Source organism: Callorhinus ursinus, unplaced genomic scaffold (genome assembly GCF_003265705.2).
Source record: "Callorhinus ursinus isolate GAN/ISIS: 27379988/994484 unplaced genomic scaffold, GSC_fseal_2.0 scaffold8, whole genome shotgun sequence".
NCBI classification, from domain to species: Eukaryota; Metazoa; Chordata; class Mammalia; order Carnivora; family Otariidae; genus Callorhinus; species Callorhinus ursinus.
In genome coordinates, this window is record NW_027397070.1 from 69,157,083 (window position 1) to 69,184,181 (window position 27,099).

At 59.0% G+C, this 27,099-nt stretch overlaps 1 long non-coding RNA gene across 3 annotated transcripts; it reads left to right on the top strand.

Annotated features, from left to right (window-relative positions):
- The first annotated feature begins 6,010 nt into the window (after positions 1–6,010).
- Positions 6,011–9,756, top strand: LOC112822684 (uncharacterized). Of its 3 annotated transcripts, none has more exons than XR_003207759.1 (4): positions 6,011–6,156; positions 7,251–7,597; positions 7,691–8,025; positions 9,377–9,756. It is a non-coding gene; the product is annotated as an uncharacterized lncRNA (long non-coding RNA). The 3 variants fall into 3 exon arrangements; XR_003207760.1 differs by having other exon boundaries at positions 7,868–8,025; XR_003207758.1 differs by having other exon boundaries at positions 7,251–8,025.
- The last annotated feature ends 17,343 nt before the right edge of the window (positions 9,757–27,099 follow it).

Sequence of the window (27,099 nt, forward strand, 5' to 3'; positions counted from 1 at the left end):
CAGAGCGCAGGGGGGGCTCAGGCAGGTGCCGTCTCTCAGGTCCTCTCTCCTGGATCTGACATTCGAGCCCTTTTTAATTCTAAAAGAGATGGATTAGCCCCGAGGGGAAATGATCTCGGTGTGGGCCGCTGAGGACAGGCTGCCAAGGAAGGGGCAGCGGGGGAGTGAGAAGGCGGGGGCGACCGGTGTCCTCGGGGAGCTGGGGGGGAAACAGTGCTGAGCTCCCCGTGGTGGCCCCCGACTTGCGGCGAGTGTGGTCTCAGGGGACTCGTGCCCCCCCCCTCCCCCCCCAGGAGACCCAGGCAGAGTCGGCTGAGGCCCCGGAAGGTGGCGGATGTGGCTGTGTGTCTGGGGACTGCAAAGCAGGGAGGTGAGGTTGGGACACGGCCCCGTTCGGGACCTGTTAGTCGCAGACATGCCTAAGCATATTGTCAAATGTGAGGAATTAAGGGTCTCTCTCAGGCAGGCGCCAGTCGGGTGGGGAGATTTTCCAGCAGCCCTCCTGTGACCTCGGTGTGGCCGGTTCCCGTGGCTGCCAACGTGACTAGCTCCGGGAGCCCCCTGGGAACCACATCCTTGGCTCCATTGACCCCTCTGCAGTCCTGGAGCCCTGAGGACGCCTGGACATGTCTGCTTCCCCCCCATCACATAGCACTGTCACCTGGGCTCCCAGGCTGCCCTCCGCCTCTCTCCGTCCTTGCTGTCATGGCTCTAGGCGAGGCCCCGTTGTCTCCGGGCGGCCCCGCCCGGCCCCCCCCCCCCCCCCCCCCCCCGAGCTCTGTCCACCTCCCCAGGCCACTCTGAGCTGGGATGGGCTGTCTAGATCCCCTGGGCCCCAGCAGCCTCAGGGTACAGCCTGTGGCCGTGGTCCCCGGGCCTTGCCCCCCCCCCCACAGCCCCCTCCTGGCCACACCACCAGCTCCTCAGACTGCCTTCATGTTCAGGCCTTCACACCCCCAACCTCACCCTCCACTGCCTGGCTACCTCCACCCTTCCAGAGGCTCAGCCCTCCTGTCCTCTCCTTCGGGAAGCCCTCCCTGACCGCCTCCCTCATGGAACTTTGCATCCACGTCGGGGCGAACTCTGTGTGACCCCATCCCCACCCCAGTCTCAGTGGGTTCCGTTCATAGCAGTGGTCAGTGAAGGACTGAAACGTCAACAGCTGTGCAGAGATGAATGAGAGAATGAGTGATGTGGGGGCAGGAGGTGCCTCTGCAGGCCCGGGGGCTGGGGAAGGGTGCAGCCCACCAGGCCGTCCTCCCCACTCCCCCTCAGGATCATAGGGCCTCTGTCTGATTCATTCCCCGGTGCCTGGCTTCCCAGCAAAATGCAGAACCGTGGTCTCTGGAGTCGGTGGCAAGGCCGAGGCTCCAGCCCCTCTCCATCTCCCATGTCAGCGTGGGCATGACTTACGTGCCGCCCGCCTCAGCCCCTGCCTCCCTGGCTTGGGGGGTGGGGGTAGGGCGGAGGCCAGTGGCCGGTGGGCACCAGCGGGGAGGGAGACCCCCGCATTGCTTCCCTAAGGCCCTGAGGGCCCTTGGGGTGGGGGCCGCGTCCCTGGGGGTGCTGATGCCGCCCCCTGCCCTGTGTCTGTGGAAGCCGTGAGCGCCAGAGCGGGCTTCACATTAGTATTCCCTGTACAGACGCTTGCAAAGAAATGACTCACACACCGGTTGACTAATTTGAAAGTAAGCTGTTTTTGCTGCAAGTGGAAAGGTTCAGTGAATCTTAAAAACTAAGCGATGGAGATTTTATTCCTTGTTCTAGACCTTTCCTTCTGCAGGGAGGGTGGCTCTGCCCCCAAATGTCTTTGGTTGGCTTCCCTGCAGCAGGGACAGCGTCTAACAGGACAGACCCCACTGGGGGCGTCTGCTACACAAAATGCGCCTTTGGGGGTTGGGATCAGGGGCCTGGGCTACAGTTCTGCAGAACCAGGCTGGGGCTCTGGCAAGCCCACCTGCCCAACACCACTCCTCTGGTGGGGTAGGGGACTGCCAAGAGGGTGTGCACCTCCCCCACGTGCTGGGGACTTACGGTTATGAGGGGCTACTATCCCCCCATTTTACAGACAGGCAGTGAAGAGGCACAGAGAGGTCGGTAATGCATCTGAGGTCACACAGCTGCTTTGGACAGAAGGTGGGATTACAAACCTGGCCATGGGAGGTAGCTGGCTTTCCTAATTTGGGTCACCCCCTCCCTCCCGGGTTAGAGAGGAGAATGAGGGCCAGACCTTTTGCCCTGCGGGGATGACATTTGCATTTGTCCTGTGGGAAGTGGGACTTGAGGGGACACACTGCAGGAAGCAGGGAGCCCCAGCGTGTGTGTGTTGGGGGAAGTTGAGAGCAGCTGGTGGCCCAGGGTGGGCGGTGACAGAGAAGGGAGCAGCGAGGTCAAATTCACGATATGCCTCCAAGGTGGATCCAACAGGCCTCTGACATTCATCGGGAGGGAGTGAGGGCCAGAGCCTGCACGGAATTCCTTGTCCCCTTCAGGACCTGGTCTCCCCTGACCCAGCCCCGGCTCTAAGTGGTCCACACTCGTGGGCCACCCACTTCCCTTCCTGGCTTTCCTCCTCGGCTGCACTACCCAGGCATATCGTCCATGGCAGCAGGGACAAGGGAGGCCCCAAGGCTGGTGACACGCCGCCTGCCTGCCAAGGGCCAAGCACCGAGCCCCCCGACCTCAGGCAGCTGCTCGGGCCGAGGGGTGCGCTGGAGCCCCTGGGAGACTTGACCTCAGGAAGAGAAGTCACAGAGGTGGTCAAGGCCAGAGCGGGGAATTCCCCACCCCCTGGGCTCTTCGGTCACTGCCTGTAACGCCCTGTGTTCACTGAGGGACGCTGGGGAAGCAGGTCTAGTCTTGGGCCTCAGCCTGCTCTGCAGCCGCCTCACCTCCCTGGCAGCAGAATGATGGGCAGAAAATTGAAAAACTTAGCCAAACTAGTGTATTACTTTCCTGGCGCCCCCGCCTCCCCTCCGCCGAAACAGAAGCCAGAGATAACGCTCTCCCAAATAGGTTTACCGAAGTCAACCCATTACAAGTGCGGACAAGCTTGGAGATAACAGAAGCCTGTGAGTTCTTAATATCCTGCCCGGCACGCCGGAGGAATAAATGAGGGACGGGCAAGACAGCCCCGACTGCAAATACTCCGCTACGGCCCTCGGCCATCCATCAGCCCCGTGCGCGGCAGACAGTGTCGCCGGCCCTGGGTTTGGGAAGTATGGTCGCCATAGGGATGGAGTCAAATGCATCCTTTCAAAAATAGATCTGCTTAAAATTCATTAACTTAGACAACTCCACCAGAAGAAGCAATCAATTCCTTGAACTCTATAATCAGGCTTCTCCCAGGGACCTCTTCCTCAGTGTCGGTGAAGCTAATAAAGACTGGGTCCCATGGAAGGAGAGAGGCAAGAAGTCTAGCCTTGACGTTCTGCGGCCGGCTCGGGCCCAGTGACTTTCCCATGTGTTTGTCTCTGGAGTGAGTCACTCGTCACGCCGGCCAGGGTCGGGGGCCCGCTTGGCCCCTGCCAGGCGCCGGGCTGGGCCAAGGGTGCAGAGCAACCAAGGAATGGTCTCGCGCACCAGGAGCCACAGTTGAGTGGGGAGATGCGGGGACCGGCGTCTGGGCTCACTCTTGATGATCTCATCTTGCACGGGGCCATAAATCCCGCTCACTAGCGGACAAGTCTTGAATTTATATCTGTAGCCGGGACCTCCCCACTGAGCCCCAGACCCCATTATCCAGATGCCTCTTCTCCATGTCCTCTGGGGTATTTAATGGGTATCCTAAACCCACCCTGTCCGAGCACGGCTAGACCTGTTTCAGGTTCTTCCAGCAGCTCGGGCCAGAGACAGGGAGCCCTCTGGGATTCCTCTCTTCACCTCAACCCCATATCCAGCGCCATCTGGGGGCCTGTGGGACCTGCCGTCCAAGAGCAGCCAGACTCCAGCCGTGTCTCTGGGCCTTCATGGGTGCTGGGCTGGGCTGGCCCAAGCTGTGCCCATGGTACCTGGATGACTGTGGAAACCCTACCTGCTTCCACCCATGCCCCTCCCCCTAATCTCAACCTACTAGCTGGAGGAACCTATTCATATATAAGCCTATCCTCTGCCCAAACCCTGCCAAAGGCTCCTGGGTCACCTAAGACCTTATGAAGCCCTCTGAAGTCCCCGGGCCTCCCTGGCCTGGCCTCCTATTACTCTCTACTTCCCTCACTCCACTGCAGCCACATTCCTGCCCCAGGGCCTTTGCACTTGCTAGCCTCCCGTGTAGAGCTCTTCCCCCAGGTGGTCTATGGGCCTGTACTTGGCAGGAAGATTTCCCTTGTCACCTTGTCTGAAAGTGTCCCTTTCCCCTGGCACTTTCCACTACCTGTTTGACTCACGCATCTTGTTTGCCGCCCGTTGGTCTGACCAGCAGAATGCATGAGCCACAGAGCCAGAGGGGGGCATACTGTGTGGTCACTGCTGAGTGCCCTGGACCTCACCTGGAACATAATGGGTGCTCAGGAAGTGTGCAGTCAGTGAACAGATGAGTGAAACTTGTCTCTCCTTCCAGAAGGCTGCCCCCACCCCCTCCTTCAGGCTCTCACTACAGAGTCAAGTGCTCAGCTCCCTTTGGAAATTTCTGGTCATGGCTTTACTACTGGGGGACAAATCCTCTCCCGTCTGGCAAGCCAGATGCTGGCCCCGTCTGACTCCTCCTCACCCGATGCATCTGCCCCTTGCAATGGATGGTGTGGACTCTGGCTCAGTCAACGTCCCGCTCTATACGCTGGCCACGTCAGCCCCTGCCCCAAGCTTCCCTTCTGGAACCTTCCATTCAACTCTTCCCTTTCCAACCACCTGTGCACCCCTTGGTTGTTCCTGGGAAACCTCATCTCACCACTAAAACCTCTTTCTCTCTCCCACACCCCCCAACCTGCTTCTTCAGCATCCACCCCACCCCATGGCCCTGATGGAAATCTGGGGATCCTCGGTGCCTCCCCACCCACCGCCCTGTTCCTGCTTCCCTCGCCCCCTCCCCTAGAATCTCAGGCCAGCCTGCAAACCCCACCACGAGGCTGGGCACTGAGCTTGTGGGGTCCATGAGGGTGGGGGCTGCTGGAGTAATGAGGGGCCATTTATGCATCCGCTGCACCCCATTAAGGTGAGCAGAAGTACAATGCAGACTCAAGGCAGGCGCAGCAAACCTGAAAGCTTCCAGGCTGCGTGCCCTGTGCTCTCTGTTGATACAATTCCGTTCGATCCACTTAACAAACATTTACCCAGCACATGCTGCCAGCCGAGCACGGGGCCAGGCCCCATGGGAGGCACCCCTCTGCTGCTCCCTGCCTCACCCCCTCCTCCCTGTCTCTCCAGCCTGCTCCTCCACCCCTTCTGGAGGCTTCTCCGGAGACCACCTCCACCCTCAGCCTCTCTGCTTTTACACCCCGCTGCGCTGTCTACACCCCACTCTAGACGTCTGTGAAGGAGGGTAGGGCCAGGGCAGCAGGCTTCCTCAGCACCCACGCTGCCGGTGGCCACACTGCCCTGTCCCATGAAGGGGGCGTTGCCCAGAGGAAATGCTTGCTCGGCGCCCGGGGCTGGGCGGTGGTGGGGGGCTCCCGGTGACCAGAGCACGTGGGCCCCAGAGGGCAACAGCAACCACGGTAACCCCACAGTCGTGCCTGCCTCCCACCCCGGACTCGGCTGGTGCTGTGACCGAGCACATCTAGGGCTCATATGGGAGACGAGGCCAGGAGCAGGCACCTGGCTGACAGCCGAGGGCCTGGAACGCAGGGTGAGAACTGGGGCCGGCTCTCGGAGCTCCCGGAGCTCCCGGAGCGAGCCCCCATTCCTCTTTGCTCCCCTCCCCCCCATGGGGCTAGCTCTAGGTTGTAATAATAATAACGCTAACCAACCCCGAGCTCACGCTTTCCTGCATGTGGGGCGCCCACCCGGGCCCGTTTGCGAGGATATCCCGAGTCCTCTTATCACCATTGCACAGATGGGGAAATGGAGACACAGAGAGCCTTAGTATCCTGGGACGGTCGCACTGCTAGTGCGTGCCAGAGCCCGGGTTCAAACTCTGGGGGAAAGTGGCCCGCAGACGTCTTTGGTGTGGACAAGTGAGCAGACACGCTGAAATCGTCCCCACAGGCCTCTGAAGAGGGGGTGAGTGACCAGAGCCGAGCCCTGGGCCAGTGGTGCTGGGGTGGGGGTGGGTGGCTCTCTTCTTCCCAGCTTCACCCTTGGCCCGATGATGAGAAGTGAATTTTCTTAGTTCCCTGCGCTCGTGCATTTATCAAACACTAACCGAACACCTAAGCATGGGGGATTTGGGGACAGTTGAGGCCGGCCCTGTCCTCCCCAATGTGGATGCCGCCCGCCCCCCCAGCTGGGAGGAAGATGTCTAGAAGCAGCTGCAGAAGAAGCAGGTGGTGGGAGCTGCGCCTGTGGCCCCCACAACAAGGAGGAGGCAGGGTTGGGGGGGGGCAGGCTGAGCTGCCTGCAGGAAAACCCTCACGTCTCCTCTGCTCTGTCTGGGAGACTCAGGGCTAAACCGCCTGGGGGGGGGGGGCTGCGGCGCAGCACAGACACCCCGAGGCCCAGACTCACCCGCCTCCCACTTTGTTTTCCCTCCTCTTCTAATTTATGTGGTTGCTCTGGTGTCACTTCCTAAGCCTTCCTAAAGCCTCTGCAGAATGAAGTGGGGATTAAATAACCCAACTGTTGTCAGCCTCAGCGTGGTGGGACCGCGGCTGGGACGGAGGCTCTGCCCGCCATCCCAGGCACATGGGCCAGGAGGTGATCAGGAAAACTCTGAGCACGTATTTGTTCTGAGACTTGATTTTTTTAAATGCTGGCCCGGAGGCTGAGATTGTGTCCCCACTCACACCTCCCCTCCTCTGTCCCCCAAAGTTTTCTAAATCAAATGCACAAAAATTGCGTGTGGCGGGGATCCCTCTTAAATTGTGGAGCAAGTACGCAGCTTTGAAAGGCTCGCTTCCACGTCAGCCGGCTGTGTGAGCCACTCGTGACCGTGACCGCTCAGATGAAAAGTGCCTGTGTTATCCGCATTTTTGTCTTTTGTTCTGTAGCATGTCCCTCACATTCTCTCTGAATAAAAATAAAAACTTGACCCTGAGTTAGAAAGCCAGGGGGTCCCTCCTGCCCCTGCGAAGCCTCCTTCCCCCGCCCCCCGGATCCCCCCAGGTTATATCTGGAGAGCAGAGCAGCTCCGAATGCGGCTTCCCATTTCTTTCCAGATTTTTCTATAAGATGAGAATCTTAAACTCTGACTGTCGACAAAACCGGTCACCTGCCCACCCTTCCCGACAAAGGCTGCAATGTAGCTATTGATGGATTCGGGGCAGCAGGGCCATGATGAGAGTCCCATCTTTGGACATCTCAATACCTTCTACACTCCCTTAAAAAACTTACATTGCTGAAAACCCCAGCCCTGTTAGTTTACCGCCGAGTATCTGCCGCATCGACATGTCTTCATATAAACATAGCCATACACCCAACACCCAGAGACCAAGAAGAAGGGCCCAGATCACCAGCATCCCTTTGGCCCAACATAAAGAACCTGAGCCAAGTCACGCCTGGACTGGTGAGTTGAGTTAGTGGAATTAACGGAGGGACTGTGTTTCTCGGCCACCTGTTAGTGACACATTTCTGAGCAAGTTCCCACCTGCTTCCCCAGAGATGGAATCACCTCGAAGGCAGCGGTCTTTGAGCCGCTGTGTGATTGTGCTTGCCTGCGGCGCCGAGGAGCCCGGCGCTTTCTCTGTTCCTAGCAAAACCCTCCGGTGCCGCCCCTTGCCGACCGACGTGCATGACCCGCTTGCAAATGTCGCTGCGGGGGGCTGCTTTCTTGCAGTTTCTGGTTGGAGAAACCACCCAGGTTTTACCAAGGACCGGGCTCACGTGGCAAGGATGAAATCCACCTTTTACACCGGAAATCCAAGAACACCCTCCACCGTCGGGTGGCCGCTGCTAACTACGGGCTTGTGTTTGTGCCAGGGAGAAACAGCTCCGGTAAGAGCCAGCACCGAGCCAGCGCCTTCTGGGCGCCATGGGGACCGGGCTCACCGGGTTCCACGGGCATCCCACTGGGGAGGGACTATTTTTATTTTTTTTGATTGAAGTGAAATTCACATAACATAGAAGGAACCTTTTTCAGTTGCACTCAGCATGTTCATAATGTTGCACAGCATCACCTCGAACCTACTTCCAAAACATTTTTATCGCTACCAGAGGAGACCCCCCCACGCAGGAAGCAGAGGGTCCCTGTTCCCCTCCCCCAGCCCCTGACAACCACCAGGCCGCTTGCTGTCTCTGGCTTTGCCTCTTCTGGACGCTTCATACAATTGGAACCGTGCAGCCTGCGGTCTTTGGTGCGTGGTTCTTTTGCTCAGCGTGTTTTCAAGTTCCATCCATTGTGCGGCTCGGGCCGCGGTTCGGTCCTTCTCACGACTGAGCCGTATTTCATTGTGTGGATGGACCACATTTTGTTTATCCAGTCATCTGTCGGTGGGCACCTGTGTTCTTTCCATCTCTTTTTGGCTGCTGTGAGCATTCGTGTGCATGGACTAGTTTAAGGGGCTACTTATCATCCCAACTCACAGATGAGAAAACTGAACCCCCCCCCCCGACTTGCCCTACCTGCCCGCAGCTGCACAGTTATGGCCTTGGGGTCACTGGGGACAGGAGTTCATGGCCACGTGAGCGAGTCTTCTCAACATATGCTACATATCTTCCCTGCTTTCATTCTTTCTCTCCACATTCCCTGTTTTTAATCCACGACCCTTTTCCCCAGTTGAAGCACCATTTAAGATTTGGAGAACTTTTAAAAAGGTAAACCAGGGATGTTCATAGAATCTCCAAATCCCTTCTTGTCAGTGCCCCGGTGTCATGTGCGTGTCTCACCTACGGGGCGAAGGCTTGACCCCTCAGACAGGAGCAGGGCAGGAAGCATGGCCATCCCATCCCATGCACCCCGGGGCTCGGGGCCGTGCCGAGTCCCAGTGCCCAGCCCAGCTGGAAGCCAGGAAGTCCACAGTTAGTTCTGGGGAAGGGACACCTGCCAGGAGGTGGAGGGCCGTCCCCCGAGCAAGTGTAGCAGGTGCTGCCCGTTGGTAGAACGGCCTGGCAAAGGTAGCAGGCAAGACCTGGGCGTGACATGGTAAATCGGGCTCCTTGTGCTCTGGGCAGATGGGCTTTTAATGATTCTCCCCTATTATTAATATTCCCTACTTGGGGAAAAATAGGCATAGATTATGCAGCTTGCCCAAGGTCACACAGCAGCTCAGTGGCAGAGGTGGGATGGGGGCAGCTGGGAAGAAAAAGGGGCTTTGGGGGATCCCCAAACGACAAACTTGTTTTTCAGAGGCCAAGTGAGCTGACTCAGGCCCTCAGAAGGGCACATTTTCACGACCTCCCTCCCCATGTGTCTCGGCATGAGCGACGTTCCGGAAGGAACGGGCCGGGTCCTACGCACCCTCCTGCCAGCAGCCAAGGCTGCCTCTCTTCCCCTGGGCTGCAGAAGTTCAGAGAAACTAGGATCACGCAGAGGGCCTTTTCTGCCCCTGATGGCCTGCTTTGTTCTTCTAACAGCTTTATTGAGGCAGAATTTATATATATAATAATCACCCATTTTAAGTGTGTAATTCAATAGTGCTTAGTAAATTTGCAGATTTGTACGAGCATCACCACAATCTAATTTTAGAGCATTTCCACCACTGAAAAGAAGCCTCTGTGCCCCCCTAATCTGCCTTTTGTATCACTGCAGGGGGGACATCTCCCCACTCTGCAGTAATGCCGGACCCTCACTGAGCACTTGATCCCTCACCAGGTCTAGGGCCTTCCCAAGGACACATCCATGAAACTGCCACGGCAGCCCAGTGGGGTCAGGTCTTGCTGTGATGGTCCGCTCGTCGCCACAGAAGCAGACGCAGAGCATGGCTAGGTTCCCTGCTGTCGTGGGGTGAATGGTGGGCCCCCCAAAAGGTGTGTCCACGTCCTAACCCCCCAAATCTGTGACTGTGACCTTATGGGGGAAAAGGGGTCTTTGCAGATGTCACTAAGGTAAGGATCCTGATCATCCTGGATTCTTCGGTGGGGCCCGGAATCCAGTGGCACCAACCCAATGAGAAAAGCAGAGGCTGTTTTTTCAGAAGTTGCTCGAACGGGGCGTCAGGCAAGGCTGCTTTCTCTGGCAGCCCTCACAGGTGCACCCTGACGGAGCCATGGCCGGGAAAGCTGGAGGGGGCTCCCCGGGAGTGGGGCATCCTGTGTGATTATTAGGGGGCACGTGTGGCTTTCTCTGGTTGGTTCTAAATCGGAGGTGGACACACATTAGGGCAGCTGTGAGTTCCTGATTGTGTCCTGACCGCTCAGAACTGACTGCCAGAGAAGTCATCATTCAGCTTCCTGGATGGTCACCAGGGGTGGCCTGCTGGGCTCCTGGAAATCCGACGCACCGCAGCCTGGCTTCCTGGGCCCGTGGCTGGAGACAAGGCGTGGAGCTCCTGGGCAGGTTGTGGCAGGCTGTGGCCCAGAGTTCTGTTTCTGTATGTGGTCTGGCCACTGTCCCTTTATATATTCGGTCTATGCCAGGTGTCCTCAGGAGCGACCCATAGAGGATGGACAGGAGAACGGAGGTCAGGTCGGGAGGGAAGCAGAGAGGGAGGCGTGCAGCCCCAGGCCGAGGACGCCGGAAACCACCAGAAGAAGTTGGAAGAGGCAGGAAGGATCCTCCCCAGCGGCCGGAAGGAGCACGGCCCTGCGGACACTTTGATTTTTGACTTCTGGCCTCCAGCAACGTTGAAGAATACATTTCTGTTGTTTTCAGGCACCAAGTTGGCGGCGATTTGTTAAGGCAGCCGTGGGAAATGAATGCTCTGGCCCCCAGGGTTACACGGATGGGGATTTTTGCCAAAGTCCCGAGTGGGGGCTCTTGACCATGCTGCCAAGGTGGAGGTGGGCGAAGGTGGGGCTGGAACAGCAGGAGGGACTCAGAGAGAGACCGGCGACAAGGTTCTGTGCTGGTTTGAAGTCTTACCCGTCTGTTTGCTCGTTCTTTCAATATTAGCTCAGGTCCCAAGATGGCTTTGATGGCTCATGGGTCAAAGGTCTGAGTGTTGCACCAGACCGGGCCCCGGCAGAGCCCCTCAGCCCCGAGGGCATTGCCTTCCGTCTAGACACCTGCCAAAGCCCTTTCCAGGCTGTCTGCCCTGAAACTCCGGGACAACAGGCTTTCCTCAGCTGTCCTCACTGAGGTCCAGTGTCCCTCACTGACCTCACCTACGAACTGAGATGAAATCCAGCTAGCACACCAGTGACACTGTTGACCGCCTTGTTTAATTCTTCCCCATCTCCGTTCCAGAATGGCCTCAAAATGGCTTATGGAGTGACACCCAAACATCAAGTTAACTTAGAAGGAGGCTGGGAAAAAAAAAAATAAAAAAAGAAGAAGGAGGCTGGGACCTGGGGAGTCAGGGCAGAGGGAAGGGAGCCAGCACCTAGAGGCCAACGTGAGGACCAGCGTAGACCCCTGCGGCAGGCCACAGGGCAGGGGCTAAGCTTCCCAGCAGCCAAAGGGGAGAGGGGTCAGAGGCAGTGTGAGGTACCAGCAAAGTGAGGGCTAGGCTGTGTCTTGGAGCAGGTCACTGGCCAGACAATGGCACAGAGTCACAGTACTGTTTGGGGCAAAACCCCTCAGGCTGACCCCTGTCTCTGCTGGGCTGGCGGGATCTGGCCCCGGGGTTGGGGAGATGGTCTGGTTTTGTTTGTCACTGTCTTTTCCTTTGGGGCGCTCTCGGTACCCATCAGGGTGGCCCACCTCGCCTGCAGGGGTAAGGATGTGGCCCAGGAGACCCATCAGAGTCCGGCTGGGACTTGCTCCGCACTGAGGGAGACGGGGGATCGTTGATGCCCTGGACAATCACGAGCTATGGAGACGACGTAAGCGGGAGGGGGCTGCCCCATCTTCCAGGACACCCAGAGGTGGCCATGTGCTTCAGGAAGGAACAAGGCCAGGGCCCCAGGGTGGGCAGGGTTGAGCAGCAAGGAAAGGCGGTTAGGCAGAGGGAGCGCCCCATTGACACCCGCCCTGCTCCTGGATCCAGCCATGTGTGACATCCTGACATCTTCTTCCAGACCTCCTGGTGATGTGGGTCAATGAAGTCCTCACAAAGAGCTTTACACAAATTGCTGTTGTGAGAAACAACCTGGGCTCACAGCGGTGCCTACCATGGGAAGGAGGAAGGTGGGGAAAGAGTGTTCTTTGGTGACTGCTAATTCCCGTTTCTCTCATCCGTGGCTTTGATGGCCTTTGGGCTGTGCTCCCTGACCTTGGGATCCAGTGTCCCTCACTGACCTCCCCCCGTGGGCAACGAGGCCGACACTGGGGGTCCAATTTAGGCCATCGGTACTGCTGATCGCTGGGGGTGGGCCAGGCCCTGTGCAGGTGGGTTTTGGGGAGGGGGCCGTAGTGAGGATCAGGGTGGGCAGGCACTGGTCCACGGAGATCACAGCGTACTGGGCGAGGGTCACCAGAAGCCCCCACAAGAACACAGCATGCCCCCTGCCCCCGTGAGAGGCCACTGACTTTCACTAGTACAAGAATAAGATTATGGGGTTTTTTTTTCCCCTTAGAAAATACTTTGTTTCTTTAGCAGAGCACAGAGGAGGAGATAATCAAGGTGTTTTTAAAGCCTTTAGTGTTTTGTTTTTAACTCTCCGTGATCTCCCCCCCCGGCCCCGCATAAGGCTTCTCAGTCTTGGTTCTGTTGACCTTCGAGACTGGATCATTCTCGGTCGTGGGGACTGGGCTGAGCATTGCAGTGGCCTTTATCCTCTGGATGCCAGTAGCATATAGTGTACTTCCCCACTTCCCTTTGTGACAACCAAAAATGTCTCCAGACACTGCTGAATGTCCCCCCTGAGGGGGCAGAATCGCTTGGGTTGAACACCGCTACCCCAGGGACTTCTGCCTCCACAGTTCCGACATAGGAAACACACAACACAGCCCGAAAGAGGGAGGAAAGAGGTAAATTTTTGGGGGGGTGATTTTTTTTTTTTTTATCGTAGTCAAATATACATAACATAAAGAAGAGCTTAAAAAGAGCTCTATTCGGTGGCATGAAGCGCATTCACTGTGTGGGTGGCCATCCCCAGCATCCATTTCCAGAACTCTGTCGTCGTCCCAAACAGAAGTTCCAGACCCGTACAAAAGTGCCCATCCTCCGACACCCCACCCCCACCCCCTTCTACTTCTGTCTCTGTGGACCTGACCACCCCAGGGACCCCATCCAAGTGGAATCAGGCAGGCTTTGTCCTGGGACTGCCTTGCTTCCCTCGGTGTAACGTCCTCGAGGTCTGCCCCTGTCATAGCAGGTGGCAACATCTCCTTCCTTTGTAAGGCTGAAGAATATTCGGTGGTGCGAACAGACCCCGTGCTGTCCCATTGAACCACAGATGGCCGTTCGGGCTGCCTCTGCCTCCGGGCTACTGTGAATAAAGCCCCGGTAACAGGGTGTGCCGTGTCTATTTTAAGTCCCTCCTTCCAACTCCTTGGGGTGTACCCCCAGAAGCGGAATTGCTGGGACATAGGGCATTCCTATGTTTAACTCTCAGAGGAGCTGCCGTGCTTTTTCCCATAGCAGAAGCAGCATTTCACATTCCCACCAACAGTGCACAGGCCTCCAATTTAACTCTCAGGGGAGCTGCCGTACTGTTTAGAAGTAAATTCTTGACTTTTGAATTTCACAAGAGGCTTTTGAGGTTCAGATGCAGAGGTGGAAGGAGAGTGGGGGGCAGGTGGGCAGCACATGGATACGGAGAGTCTCTAAGTTATCACCAAGTCCCCGGCCTCGGGGATCGGGTGTGGCTGGGGGACGCGGAACTGAGGGTTGGCTTTTGCCACCAACAGGATGGATCCTTAGTAGAGTCAAATTGTAGGAAAACAAAGTCCTCCTTCTTGCCTGGCTGAGTGTGTGGCTTGAGATTTGTACTGTTACCCTGGGCCCCAAAGTTCTCGGCTGTGGAGCGTGACCATGGTATTTTTAGCCTGGAAATATTTGCAGGATGGGAGTTGCCCAACACCTACATGGACCATAAAATAATTTCCATCAGGCAGCCATGGAGCACCTCACTTGGGGCCCTGTGAGTGCCTGCAAGTCCTCCAAGATCAACACGGCCCCCAAGGCCCGCCAAGGCCCTGAACAAGGAGGGCTGCTGTCTGGGGCCAGACGGGCGGCCGTCAGAAGCCGCGCACCGTCGCTCTGGAACAAGGCCCGCAGTCAGGCCCGTCCATCTGTAGGCCCCTTTCTTGGTGGTGGTCAGTGGCGGGACCAGGTGTGTGGGACGGATTGATAAAGGTCGTCTGTCTGATTGGGCCCATGTAGACTGAGCGGGACTTCAGTGGCCCCCACATAAGGGAGCTGGTCTCTGACAATCATGGGTCACCCCCAAAGGTGGAGTCCGATCGTCTACACAATTTCTCAGAACCCTTCGGGGAGGAAGGCTGCAAGCTGCACCCCCCCCACCGCCCCGCCCTGCAGAGGAGGAATCTGGGCTCAGAGGGAGCTCGGCCCCATCAGCGGCTTCCATTCCCAGCCCATCCCTTGCCCTTACCAGCTCCGTGCCTGGGCTTGGCATCCCGTTGGCTCATTTTGGGCTTCATTTCTACTGGTGTCGTTGCGGCACAAAGAGGCCAGGGTGCAGGGGCAGGCTGTGAGGTTGGGGAGGGGTGGGCAGCAGCTCCTGAAGACCCCGGGTGATATGACTTCCTGGACAGGTGCTCGGTGAGGCTCGGCTGTCTCCCCGTCCCACCGCCACCCGACTCCAGGGTGACCGTAAGGGGGAGGAGGCTGATGACGGACTAAGTGCCCCATAGCTGCTGTGGGTTTCCGTCCCGGCTCCCCCACGGACTGGCCTGTGTGCCCTAGAGCGAGGCCCTTACCCCCTCTCAGCCTTTCTGTCCCTGGACACGTGGGACCTTCTGTCAGGCAGTGGGGTCAGCGATGCGGGTGAAGCCCCCACAGGACGCCTGGCACAAGGTACGAGTGCGCAGTAAGTGTCCCCTGGAGGTGGCGCTGGGGCCCACCATCACCAAGGCCGCAGGGGGCGGGGGCTGGTGTTGGGTTGACACGGAGGGAGGCATCTGCATGGGTCTTCCAGAGAAGAAAGATCCTGGCGGTTTTCCAGAGCCAGACTCCCCCAGGGAGAGGTGCTGAGGGTCGAGGTGGGCACCGAATTCCCCTGGAGAGCCGATGCCAACGCTGCGACCCCTGTCTGCCCCACGGGGCGCCCCCTTTGGCGACCGTCTCGGATGCCACCCCCACAGTTCAAAGGGACAAAGGGAGCGTGGGTGCTGAGCTGACGTCTTACCCGGAGCCCAGGTGTGTGAGAGCTAGAGGGCCGGTGGAGGCAGCCTCAGTCCTGATCCAGCCCAGTGGATCCAACCCCCGCGGGCACGGGCCCCGACCCCAGGGCCGAAGACCCAGAAGTGGACACGAGATGCCGAGGGCCGCCGTGATGACGTGGTTGGTCTGGAAGGATTTCAGGAGTCTGGGCCCGCGCCCACGGCAGGGCTTTCCTCACCGCAGGGCAAACTCACACGGTGGCTCGAGTCTGTTTAAAGGGGCCTGGCGGGGACCCCAGCTTTCTGTCAGCTGCTGCCACTCAGGTGCCCACACCGTCTCTGACACCTACCCTGGGAGGCGGGGAGGAGGCTTGGAAATGTTGCTTGCCAGGGTGGGGCTCCCCTGGCCTTCCAGAATTCCCCAGGGTCCTGGGAAAACAGACAATGGAAGAAGGGATGTGAATCTCTTCCCTCTTACACAACACGGGGACCAAAGGAGCCATGGATGTGGTGCCTGGTGGATGCCCAGCCAAATCCGATCCCTTCCTCCTTCCTAGGAAGTAGGAACAAACCCCTGGCCTGCTTACTGGTGGGGCGGCTGTGAGCATCTGAGGAGCTATGAGGCTTTGTTGGCAGGAAAGGGTGAAACGAAGCGTGGAAGGTGGTGAATCACTGAGAAAGTGCATTTGAGAAGGACCCGGGGAGTAGGTGAAGGAGGGAGCTGGGGATCTGGCGAAGGACGCTCAGCAGAGGGAGGAGCCTGTGCCAAGGCCCGGGGGTAGGAGCCTTCCTGCGGCCTGAGCTACAGTAAGGAACCAGTGTGGCGGGAGGGGAAAGAGGCAGGAGAGAAGGGCTGTCAGGTTATAGGGAAGAGCCAGACCACACAGGGCCCTGCTTTGTTGCCCGGCAGGGGAGAAGCAGGGGGGGCCGGCAAGAGGTCATCGCTTGGATGCAGATGTGTGGCTGGGGGCTCACGCCGGTGGTAGCCTGGAAACGGGAAGACAGCACTGGATTCTGAACACATTTTGAAAAGCAACCCCACGTGACTTGCTGATAGCTTGGATGTGGGGTGTGAGAGGAGGAGAGTGGTCAGCATGCCTCCGAGGTTTCTGGCCTGAGCAGTGGGAGCACAGAGGTGAGTGCCCGCCTTGTGGGCCCGTGCAGGTGATGAGGGGGCGGGGGAGACATGCGGTGGCCCGGCTGCTGAGCTGATCTCCAGCTTCCCAGGCGATGGCGGCTCCCGTGGCTAGAGTTTGCACCCCCCCTCCCAAACCGAGAGGAACTGAGGCTGGAGGGTTGGGGGGCCAAGGGCTCAGAGTCCGAAGCGGGGGAGAACAGGATCCACCTGTGGGCAGCCCCCCGGCAGGGCCCCGGCAGCCAGCAAGCCGGGCGCCCTGACGGCCTCACCTTCCAGAACCAGTGAAGCCTTGGGACATATCACCGCATACGGAATGCTGGCCAATGAAGCTCAAAACGTCTCCTCTCCATAAACGTGGCTGTGCGCACACACGCTCACATGGGGGTCAGGCGTATATTAATATCCACGAGGTCACTGGTGATTTGTGTGTTTCTCTTTGTACTTGTCTCTCTAAATTTTCTAAAATAAATTCGCATGACTGGTAGCACCCCCCACCAAAGCAGCCCTCCTTGGTTTCCCCTTAAAAGATTTTTATCATCTTAGACAGAGAGATTCTACTTTTGAAAAACGACTGGAGGGCGCCTGAGTGGCTCAGTCGTTAAGCGTCTGCCTTCGGCTCAGGTCATGGTCCCGGGGTCCTGGGATCGAGCCCCGCATCGGGCTCCCTGCTCGGCGGGAAGCCTGCTTCTCCCTCTCCCACTCCCCCTGCTTGTGTTCCCTCTCTCGCTGGGTCTCTCTCTGTCAAATAAATAAAAAGTCTTTAGAAAAAAAAAAACGATTTGAGGGGCACCTGGGTGGCTCCGTGGGTGAAGCGTCTGCCTTCAGCTCAGGTCATGATCCCGGAGTCCCGGGATCGAGTTCCCTCGTCGGGCTCCCTGCTCGGCAGGGAGTCTGCTTCTCCCTCTGCCTCTCCCCCCGCTCATGCTCTCTCTCTCTCTCTCTCTCTTAAATAAATAAATAAAATCTTAAAAAAAGAAAAAAGAAAAAACGATGGAAAGGAATCCATCTGAAACAGGAAGACACTGTTCAACAAGATGATGCCAGGACAGTGCCCTTCCGGGGCAGTGTGGCTCTCCCCCTGGGGCGACCCGAGTGAGAAGCGTCCCTGACCAGCTGCGACCACAGTGCCCGCGCTGCCTCTGCAATTTGGTAGCCGTGGATACTGTGTCTCTGTTACATTTATATAAACAGAGGGAAATATTTCTGCATGAGAACTGACGAGAAACAAGATCACAGATGAAGTCACATCCCTGGCAAGCAAAGCAAAACCCAAGGAAAATGAACAGAAAAAAGACTGGAAGGAAATGCCCTGTGGATGTTGTCTGTGTAGAGAAATCACGGATGACTGGGTTTTCTTCTCAACTTTCAGACTTTTCCCAAATTGTCTGTAAACCGCATGCATTGCCTCGAGAAAGAAAAACAACTCCAGTCGCTCCTATTTCTACACACCCCACCCAGTCCTCAAAGCCCATCCAACACACGCGTCCTTGCAGAGGCCCCCATCCTCCTGCTCGAGGTGCCCTGTCTCGTCACCACCATGTTGGTGTCCAACGGGGAGTCAGGACACGTCTGGATTCATCCTTCCTGTCCTCCGGGACCCTCAGTCCAGAGGGGCAACAGGAAGAACCAGAGGTGACACCCGCCATCCGTGCCGCCCCCGGGAACACCGAGTGCACACCGGGCAGGCTCTGGGATGCAGCGCAGGGTGCCAGAGGCGGGAATGCCCCTGGCAGGGCCGAGGCTCGGCCCCCTTCCCTGTCCTCACCTGGTCACCTGGTCCAGAGCCTCCCGGAGGTGAGAGCGGGCGTCAGTTACTGGCCAAGGCCTCTGGGTGGCTCCACCTGCCCTAGGCTCGGCGACTGTCCCTGTCCTGCCTCTTACCCCTCCCAGCTGGCTCCTTCCCGGAATGGAATGTCTGTCCTCCCTGCCAGCCACAGCTGAGGACCCGAGAGCCACGGGGCTGGGGAGGCCTGCAAAAGTTTCTGTCCTCGTTCTAGTCTGGGTGGCCCCAGCAGGGCAGGGGGATAAGATGACCTTTGTGAACCCCAAATCCCGGCATGTTGGGAACAGAACTATGCGAGAAATATGCTCACTTTGGTGCAGAGAAGGTCAGGGAGCTGGGATATGCGTCACCTGGGGGGCTGGACGAAGGTGGGGAGACCCTGAACACTTTGGGGGTGGGCAGGGCGGATCCCAGGCCGGAGTGGGAGGACCGGGCGGTGGGCTCTCCTCTCCCTCCTCCCTCCTCCCTCCCTGTCCCACAGGATCCCATAGCCTCTGACTTCTCTTCTCCGGCTCTCTGCCCTACCGCACATGCGGGTGCATCTGAGACCAGCCGGGGCACCTCTCCTGTGCGCCCCTCCAGCCAGGGTGGCCGGACCTTAGGCCGTCATGACACCAGGAGAGCCGTTTGGCTGGGCTTTGCAGCGGGGTGATGGGAAGTCTTATTGACCAGGCCCTGCAGTCTGGATTTTGTCTCATGCAGCTGTCTCTGCTTGCTCCCAAGAGGGGTGAGAACATCCAGCCACCTGGCTGAGCTTGCTGGGAACGGACGTCAGGAGCAGTAACTGGAAGGCAGTGGGCCGCCATGGGGGCCTGGCAGGGGGAGAACAGCTCCACGGGGCCCTGGGGTGCCTTCCCGCGGCACACAATTGCAGACCCTGTGACTGGAGAGACCAAGACCTCTGTTGTCACCGCCCCCCCATCCCCCGCCCCGGAGCCGCGGGGTCACCCCTGGCCAGGCCTACCAAGCCCTGGGCCGTATCCCCCAATCCCACCCAGGAGGTCTGCAAGGCCCATAGGAGCCGCCGCTTGCCGGGAGGAGATGCGGACGGACAGTTGGGAGGAAAGAATTCAATGTATTGTCATCTTAACGCTCACGCAATGAGGTGTGAAATTCTGTGTTTCCAAAATTTGTTATCAGCCACGCTCCCTGTCCTCCCGCGCGGGCTGCATTGAGAAAATTCGGGAGAAGCGGTGTTCTTCCCGTGACATGAGTTATGACATGCTTGTGGCTCCATGGCTGGGAGAGCTCGATCGAGGGGGATTTATCACTCCGGAGAGAGCCTTCAACAGGCTTCATTAGGCTGAAAATGATAATGAATATCTTCCCCTCACCTGTTTTCATTAATAACGGCTCCCCTCTTATCTGCTTGCCACACATACCATCCTTTCATGAAACACACGCACCCGGCCCGGAGGAACACGGGGTGACCGGGGCGGAGCAGGGGGTGACCCGCGCGCCCACCTGGCTCCGGCCCCTCCTGCTGCACGTCTGCGCCGGCAGGGGGCGCCGCGGGCCCGCCCAGAGCGGTGGTGGGGGGGGGGGGGGGGGCGGGGGCGGAGGGCGGGGCAGTTCTCCTGCCCTTCAGGGGACGCGGGGGCTGGGGCAGTGGCCAGCTAGACGTGGAGGGAGGAGAGTCAGGCCTTCTGGAAACTTCCAGGCCTTTACCTATTCCTGGATTCCTCCAGCCATGCTTGAACCTTAGCCAAACGCAGACCTTCCCTGGGCGGCGGTATTTTTTCCCCTTTCTTAGGGGGAAAGGAGGGCTGGGGGGGGGGGGCCCCGGAGGGGGAGGGAGGGGGGGGGGGGGGGGGGGGGGGCCAGGGCCAGAAATCACCTCCACTTCTCCTCTGGGCTGCTGACTGCAGGCCCTCCTCCGGGTCCCAGGCCTGGTCCCCCTCTGCTCTCCTCGCCTCCCCTCAGGGCCCAGCGGTGGCTGTGCCTGCTGTACCCACTCCCACAGTGGTCGCTGGAACTTTTTAAGGTTCTGACCTTGTCCTTCCCCTCCTCAGGGCCTGTATGAGGCTACGCCCTGACACTGCCCAGCGGCCTGGCATTCGGGACCCTGACTGGGCAGCCCCTCCGACCTTCAGCCTCAGGGACAGCTGCTCCCCTCACTCCACCGGGTCTCTGACAAGGCTCCCAAAATAGCCAGGCACGTTGGCGCCCTGGCCTTCCTTGGCTCGAGCTTGTCGAGCTGCTGGGAAGGCCTCCCCCTCCCCTGCATTTGGCAAACTCATTTGTACCCTTCAAGGCCCATCCCCAAGGTCACCTCCAATGGGAAGCCTTCCAAAGAAAGGTTCTCAGGCCCTGTGTGGGCCACCTTGGCCCTCTGGCAGCTCGGCCAGTGGGAGAGGGCTTCCCGTCCAGCTCAGGACCAGGCCATGCTGGGGGCTTTGGGTCAGAGGTGTTCTCCTGGGCACTCTAGGCCAGGTGGACTTCGGGGTTGGTCCCGATGTCATTTCCACCTTGCAGGGCAGGACTCTGAGGCTCAGAAGGGTGTCAGCAGCCTGCCCGGGTCCCACAGTGTGTCAGTCTGTCTGTGCTCTTCTGTACGATAGCCCTCCCTTGACGGAATCCCAGCTTCCTCCAGCAACAGGGAGCTCACTTCCCTGGGCCTCGCCGAGGGCAGACTCGCCTGGCTGGAATCTGGACAAGGGGTCCCAGTTCGGCCACCATAGGCACCCAGGAGAAGGTCCAGCCTTGGCCCCCAGTTCTGCTTTGCAGGTGAACGTTCTGGGCTCCCCGTCCTTGGAGGCCCATGGATAAAGGGACAGCCTGGCCTTTGTGTTTCATCTGGCTCAGACCGACCCTTGCAGGATGGGCTTGCGTTTTGACAAGTGACAGGCTTGAGGAGGGGTCCTCAGGTGGAGGGAACAGCTCGAACTGAGGCCCGACGGTGGGACCTCACGAGTGTGTGGGAAGCAGAGAGTGGCCAGTGGTCAGCGTGGTGATGGCATCAGGGCAGGAAGGCTGGCCGGCCCTGGGAGGGACCTGGGAGGGGACTGGGGGCCCTCACTGCCGGCCTGGGTTGCCTTGGGCTGACGGGGAGGGCTGGAGGCGCCACAAAGGGGCCAGAACCGGACGCAGGAGGGGAGTGGGCGCCAGGGTCCCAATGGTCTTTGGGTTTTGTTATAACCACCTCCAGGCAGGGGGCAGGTGTGGGGGGGGTGCTCAGGTCTCGGCTGCGGCGACAGTGGTGGGCCAGCCCTGCTCTGGCTCAGAGGGCGTGTATCTGCACAGGCCTACTCCCCGCAGGCCACAGGCTCCTGGTGGCTTGTCCCCGGCCGGTGGCCCCCTGGGCTGCCTTGCTGGGCCCTCTCCTCACTTGCTCTGTGGTCATGGTCCTCCCCCTTGCTGATGAGTTGGTAAGTGCGCAGCCCGAGCCCTGTGCTGGTCTTGACACGGCACGCTTTCCAGCGCTCAGCTCCAGCTCCGCTGCTTCCCCGGCACCGCTCGGAGAAGGAAACCGGCAGCCTCCCTTCTCTCTAGGAAGAGTCACCGCAGATGTTTTTACAAAGTCGGGGCCAGGGAACATAGGAATAAATGCCACGATTCATGTTTGCAAACCCCTCCCTGCCAGCTTCTGTCTTGACAAGCGAGGGGGGCTGGGAGGAGGCCGGCAGATGTGGAACCTGGGAACGTGGCCAAACGCTTTGTTCAAGACAGTGTTCCCGATCGCGGGCAGAACGAAGCGGCGTGCAGAACCGGGGAAGCTCCGTGACAATCAGGGGCTCCGGGGTGCCCGCAGGCCGGCCCACTGGCCAGTCATCGCCTGGCCTCCCCCAAGCAGGTGGCCTGGCTCTGAGGAGGGGTGGGGGGGGTCTAGCGGGGACGTTCCCCCACCCTTGGGAGAGGCTCAATTACCCCAAAGGTCAGGGGGCACATTCCTTATTATTGTAATAACAGCAATTAGTAGGAGTGGTGATAACCGAGTCCTGGCTTCCAGACTCTGCCTCCCAACTCAGCCCCACAGCTTTGCCGGAGCCCGAGAGGGGCAGCTCAGAGCAGGGGTCCTTAGCCCCAACTTACAGATGTGGACACTGAGGTCCAGTGGGGTTCAAGACACCCATTCAAAAGGTACCAGTTGGGCAGTGGAGGGTAGGACTGGGTGCCAGTTTCCCTTCTGCTAACTGTGGAAGTAACGCTTGGTGTGGGCATCAGTCCAGTGGGGGGGGGGTGTAGGTGTTTTCAGGGTTAGGGGCGTCTCTGAGGTCATGTATGGAGGGTGATCACATCCTCTGTTTTCCTGCAAAACCAGCGCTTCCCGAGGAGAATGGGCTGCCTCACCTCTTCTGTGCGTGGGGAGGGGGGGCTCCCCGACATTTATTGAGCACCTACTTTTTGTCTCTGTGGGACAGACTACAGTTTACAGGGGCTCCTTCCCACAGAGGGGAGGAAGACTTTTGTTTTCAGGGAGCACCCTCAGCAGCCAGGGAACGTCCTGTCCCTGAGCGTGCAGCTCCCTGGCAGGACAAGGAGCAGGAAAGGGCCAGGGGCTCTGAGACCAGGAGGCCCAGAGGAGACTGTTTGGGGCCTGGGGGTTTGGGCTGAGGCTTGAAGCCATTAGAGGGGGAGGAGGGAGAGCGGGAGAAGGAAGGACTCCTTCCTGTGTTCTGTGGGGAGCAGAGCGGCACGGACAGGTCCGCCGGGGTGTGCATGGGGGCCATTCCCGGGGCCCAGATGCAGTACTGTCCTGCATTTACAGGGGTGCAGGGGTGACCCGGGACGGAAGGACCCATGGCCTTGGGATGAGACCAGCCACAGAGGCTTCTCTCCACAGCCCTAGAGCCGTGTTTTAGTTAGTCAAGTTCTCAAATCGTTGTTTACTGCTCCCCACACATGGAGGATTGATGAAAAGCTGGGCCGAGTTAAAAATACCAGGGACAGGGATGTGCAGGGAGCCACGGAGACAGGCGCCCCGACAGTGGGGAAGCAGGAGCAGCTCCTCATCAGGGAATCCCTGCCCACGTCCTGTCCGTCGCCCAGCTGGAGGGACACAGGACAGCCACCTGCAGCTACGCCAGCCTCACTCCACCTGTGCCGAGCGCCAAGTGCAAGACCGGACCTCACGACCCTGGGCACCACCAAGGTGTGGGCAGGGATGAGGTGCAGCCCCTCCCCCACCACACCTCCAGGAGCTTCCAGGCCGTGGGCAGTTGGCGTGGTGTTGGACATAGGCAATCAAGCAGCCACCAGCCTTGGCAGGAGCCCTCAGGGTGAGTAGAGGGGCAAGGAGCCCCGCAGGTGTTCATGGAAGGCCTCCCTGGAGGAGGTGACCCTGAGCATGGGACGGGCGTGCGGGGTGGGCACGGGGTAGACATTTTGAATGAAGCCCAACCTGAGCCAGGGCACAGAGGTCAGAAAGCACGGGAGTTCAGGTGGGTCCTGCTCACGGAGAGATGCTGGAGGCCGGGATGAAGCACTGGCCTTCACGAGACAGGCATGGGGGCAGTGACAATAGCGGGGAGGCACCCCATGAAACCCTGAGTGCCATCCCCAGGAACGGGCTCTGTCTTGCCCGGGGCCTCCCCGAGGGTTCCAGAGTCAACAGGTCCTTGGACAGGGGTCACAGAGCCCAAACCCAGCTCCACCGCCTTTCTCAGAGGGAGTGAAGAGGAGGAAGGATGCCGTGACTCTTTCTGGGGACCCTAGATGGCCGACTCCTGGCTGAAACCAAACTGTCATCCTTGTCACGAGACAAGCATTAATGCCTCCAAATATTGGCACCATGCCACACACAGTCCTGGTCACCGGGCCTCAGTTTACACGCATGATGAGAAACAGAGCTTTCCTATCAAACATATGGTGCCATCCATCCATCCATCCATCCACCTATCCATTCATCCATCCACCTATCCATTCATCCATCCATGCATCCATCCACCTATCCACTAACCCATCCAGCCATCAATCTATCCATCCATCCATCATGTATTCACTCAACAAACATTCTCTGGGCCTTTACTATGTGGCCAGGACACAGAGGAGAATCAGACATGTGCTCTGGCCTCCAGAGCCTTCACCCTCTAGCTCCTGCTACATGAAGCGGCTCATTGGTGTCTAAAGCAGAGCGTGACAAATGCTAGGTCCTGAGGAGTAAATAAAATCAATATAAAAGCACTTTGAAAGTTAAAAGCACAATTAACGCACGTGCTCTGCCTATAGGGACAGTTGTCAAGTGCTTTCTGGGCCCTGGGCCGCAAGGGGGCTTTCTCTGCCCAGGGTCAGGTGTATGGGCACCTGAAGCGCCTCCTATACCCCAGACGGCTGCTGTAATTCAATTACGGCACGTCTCCCATTAGTGGAGGTGTCGGTTCGAATCCTCATCTCCCTACCAGACCAGGAACCCACAAAGGAGAGAGACCGTGTTCTCCTCATTCAATTAATCAATTATGCCCTCGCTCGGCATCTGCAGCCTCTCGGCTTGTAAACACCCTCCAGTCTCTCCCGTCTTTGACTGCAGACACACACACACACACACACACACACACACCCCGTTTGGCAAAATGTGGACCTTTCCTCTCTCTCTCTTCCCATTCACAACCATAGTGTATTGTCGCCGATGCTCGCCGCCTGCGCGCCCACAGCCTCTGCGGCCTTCCCCGGCGGCCCCAGGGCCGTCCACTTGCCCCCCCCACCCCCATCCCCGTGGCTTACTTCTCAACCTGGGTCTTCGCAGGTGTCCCCGCAACCCTGGGGACCAATGGCCAGTTCCTTTCTCGCGTCTTTTTCTCCCTTGGTGTCTGAGATGCCTCTCCGTTTTTGTAAAGATGGGGGGTTTGAGGGTGTTCCTGGGTGTTCAGGGAGGGGCTGTGTGGTGAAGGGTGCTGGGAGGGTTGACGGGTAAGCAGGTGAGAGGAAGCTCGTGGGCTCTGGGCCCCATCTGTCTTCTGGTAGCTTCTGTGTCCTTTGTGAGCACCTCTCCTTGCTCATCCCTTAAATGCCGCTGCGCCGCACGGCGGGGTTTCCCTCCCACTGAATCCCTTGATCCCCCTCTCCGTGGGTCTTCCCCCCGCCCTCCCCCCCCAGCTCCCTCTGCAGTTCCAGCCACGTCCTTGCGTCTCAGACTGAGCCCACGACCCCTCTCCTGTCCCCTCACCCTCCTCCCATCGGGCCCGTGGCTCCCGCACCCATCCCGGCCCCTGGAGCCACAGGCCCTGACCCGGGCAGCGGGATGGGTGCACCACCCCGGAGAGTCAAGTGCGGAAACCGAGTCCTGGGAGGGGATCACTCAGGGTCTTATCCAAATCCTGACACCCGTTACCCAGCCCGCAGCAGGGATTCTGCCAACGTGGAGCTCATGCAGGCGTCCCCACCCCCCGGCCGAGTGTGGGGCTCAGCTCATGTGGTGGCTGGGGGTGCTCCCTGCAATCAGGGTGCGGGAGGGTCCTTCAGCTGGGCATTGCTGCCAGGTCAGTGGGGGCCAGGGGCTCGAGAGCCCCAGCCAGGAGACCCGGCTTCGGAGATGGAGCTGATTGGGTTCGGTGATGCTCTGGGCTGTGTGAGCTCTCTGTCTGCTGTCCTTCTGGCCCTGCTCTGTGTCCCCCGGATGCCACCCAGGCAGCTACAGCAGCTGGTCCCGCGCCCTCTGCCCCCAGCGTACTGAGAGGATAGGAGGGGTCGCCGTGGACCTGAGCGACCTCTGCCACCTCCTCCTCCACCAGCAATCCTGGCTTCCAGTTCAGGCGATGGAGCCTCCTCGACCCTTAGGCCCCCACTCCTCCAGCTTCCTCACACCCTGCCCACATCTCCGTAAATAGCCCTGTATTAAACCCTCCCCGAATTAACCACCTTGCGTGCCACCATCTGTTTCCTGCTGGGACCCTGCCTGAATCCCGCGGGCCTCCCTGTCCCTCCAGTTGGGTCTGTGGTCCCCTTGTTAGCGCGAGCTGTCAAGCAGGGAAGAGACGGGACCCAGATCCCCAGCTACGGACGGAGGTGCTGGGTCAGGGGAACAGCAGGGCCTCGGGCAGGTGGGTCTCAGGGCCGTGTTTAAGGAACCCTGAGCAGCCTTTTCAGCTCGCACGGTGCCTTCCTCCTGCGGCCTCAGCAGCATCCCAGTCTCAGGATGCGGCAGGACCGGACCCGGAGCCCCTATTAAGGGCCAGGGCTGCGCAGAGTCTACTTGCACGCAGCGCTCGCAGCCCCAGAGGGAACGAACAGTGGCCCAGGGAGGCTGAAGCAGTTCCCCAGCCTGCCCCTTCCCCCTGCGCCCCTTCTCCCTCCCACTGCCGTGGTGCAGAGGAAGTACAGAGAGAGAAAACCCACCCAAGATCGTTCCCCACCATCCCTAGTGAGCGGGGAAGAGCAGGCCGGTGAGAACGTGCTGGCGGGGGCCGCTGCACACCGTGCACGCTTCGCTGGGGGCCCGTTGCCGGCCGCAGACTGCCCAGGCTGTTGCCCGCCGCTCGTGGAGGAAAAGGCAGAATGAAGTAAAATGCAATCAGAAATAATTGGCCCATCTGAGAGAGGCAGGGGAAAGGTGTTGAAAAGAAACTCATCTAAAGGCTGGAGGAAATCTTTGCCAGGAAGAGGGGCTCCCCAGGCTTTAAAAGACCATTTCTGATCCCCAAGGTGCCCCTACTCCCGCCAAATGCTTCCTCATCGATTCCTTGATAAGATGGTGCAATTCAGTTCCACAGATGCTTAATGAGAACCTGCCATGTGCCTAATTCTGAGCGAGCAGCCCTGGGGAGAGCTGAAGGGGGTGGGAAATGGCAAGACTCCTTTCCCTCCTTCTCCCTTCCCTCCTCCCTCCCTCCCTCCCTCCCTCCCTCCCTTCCTTCCTTCCTTCCCTCCTCCCTCCCTCCCTCCCTCCCT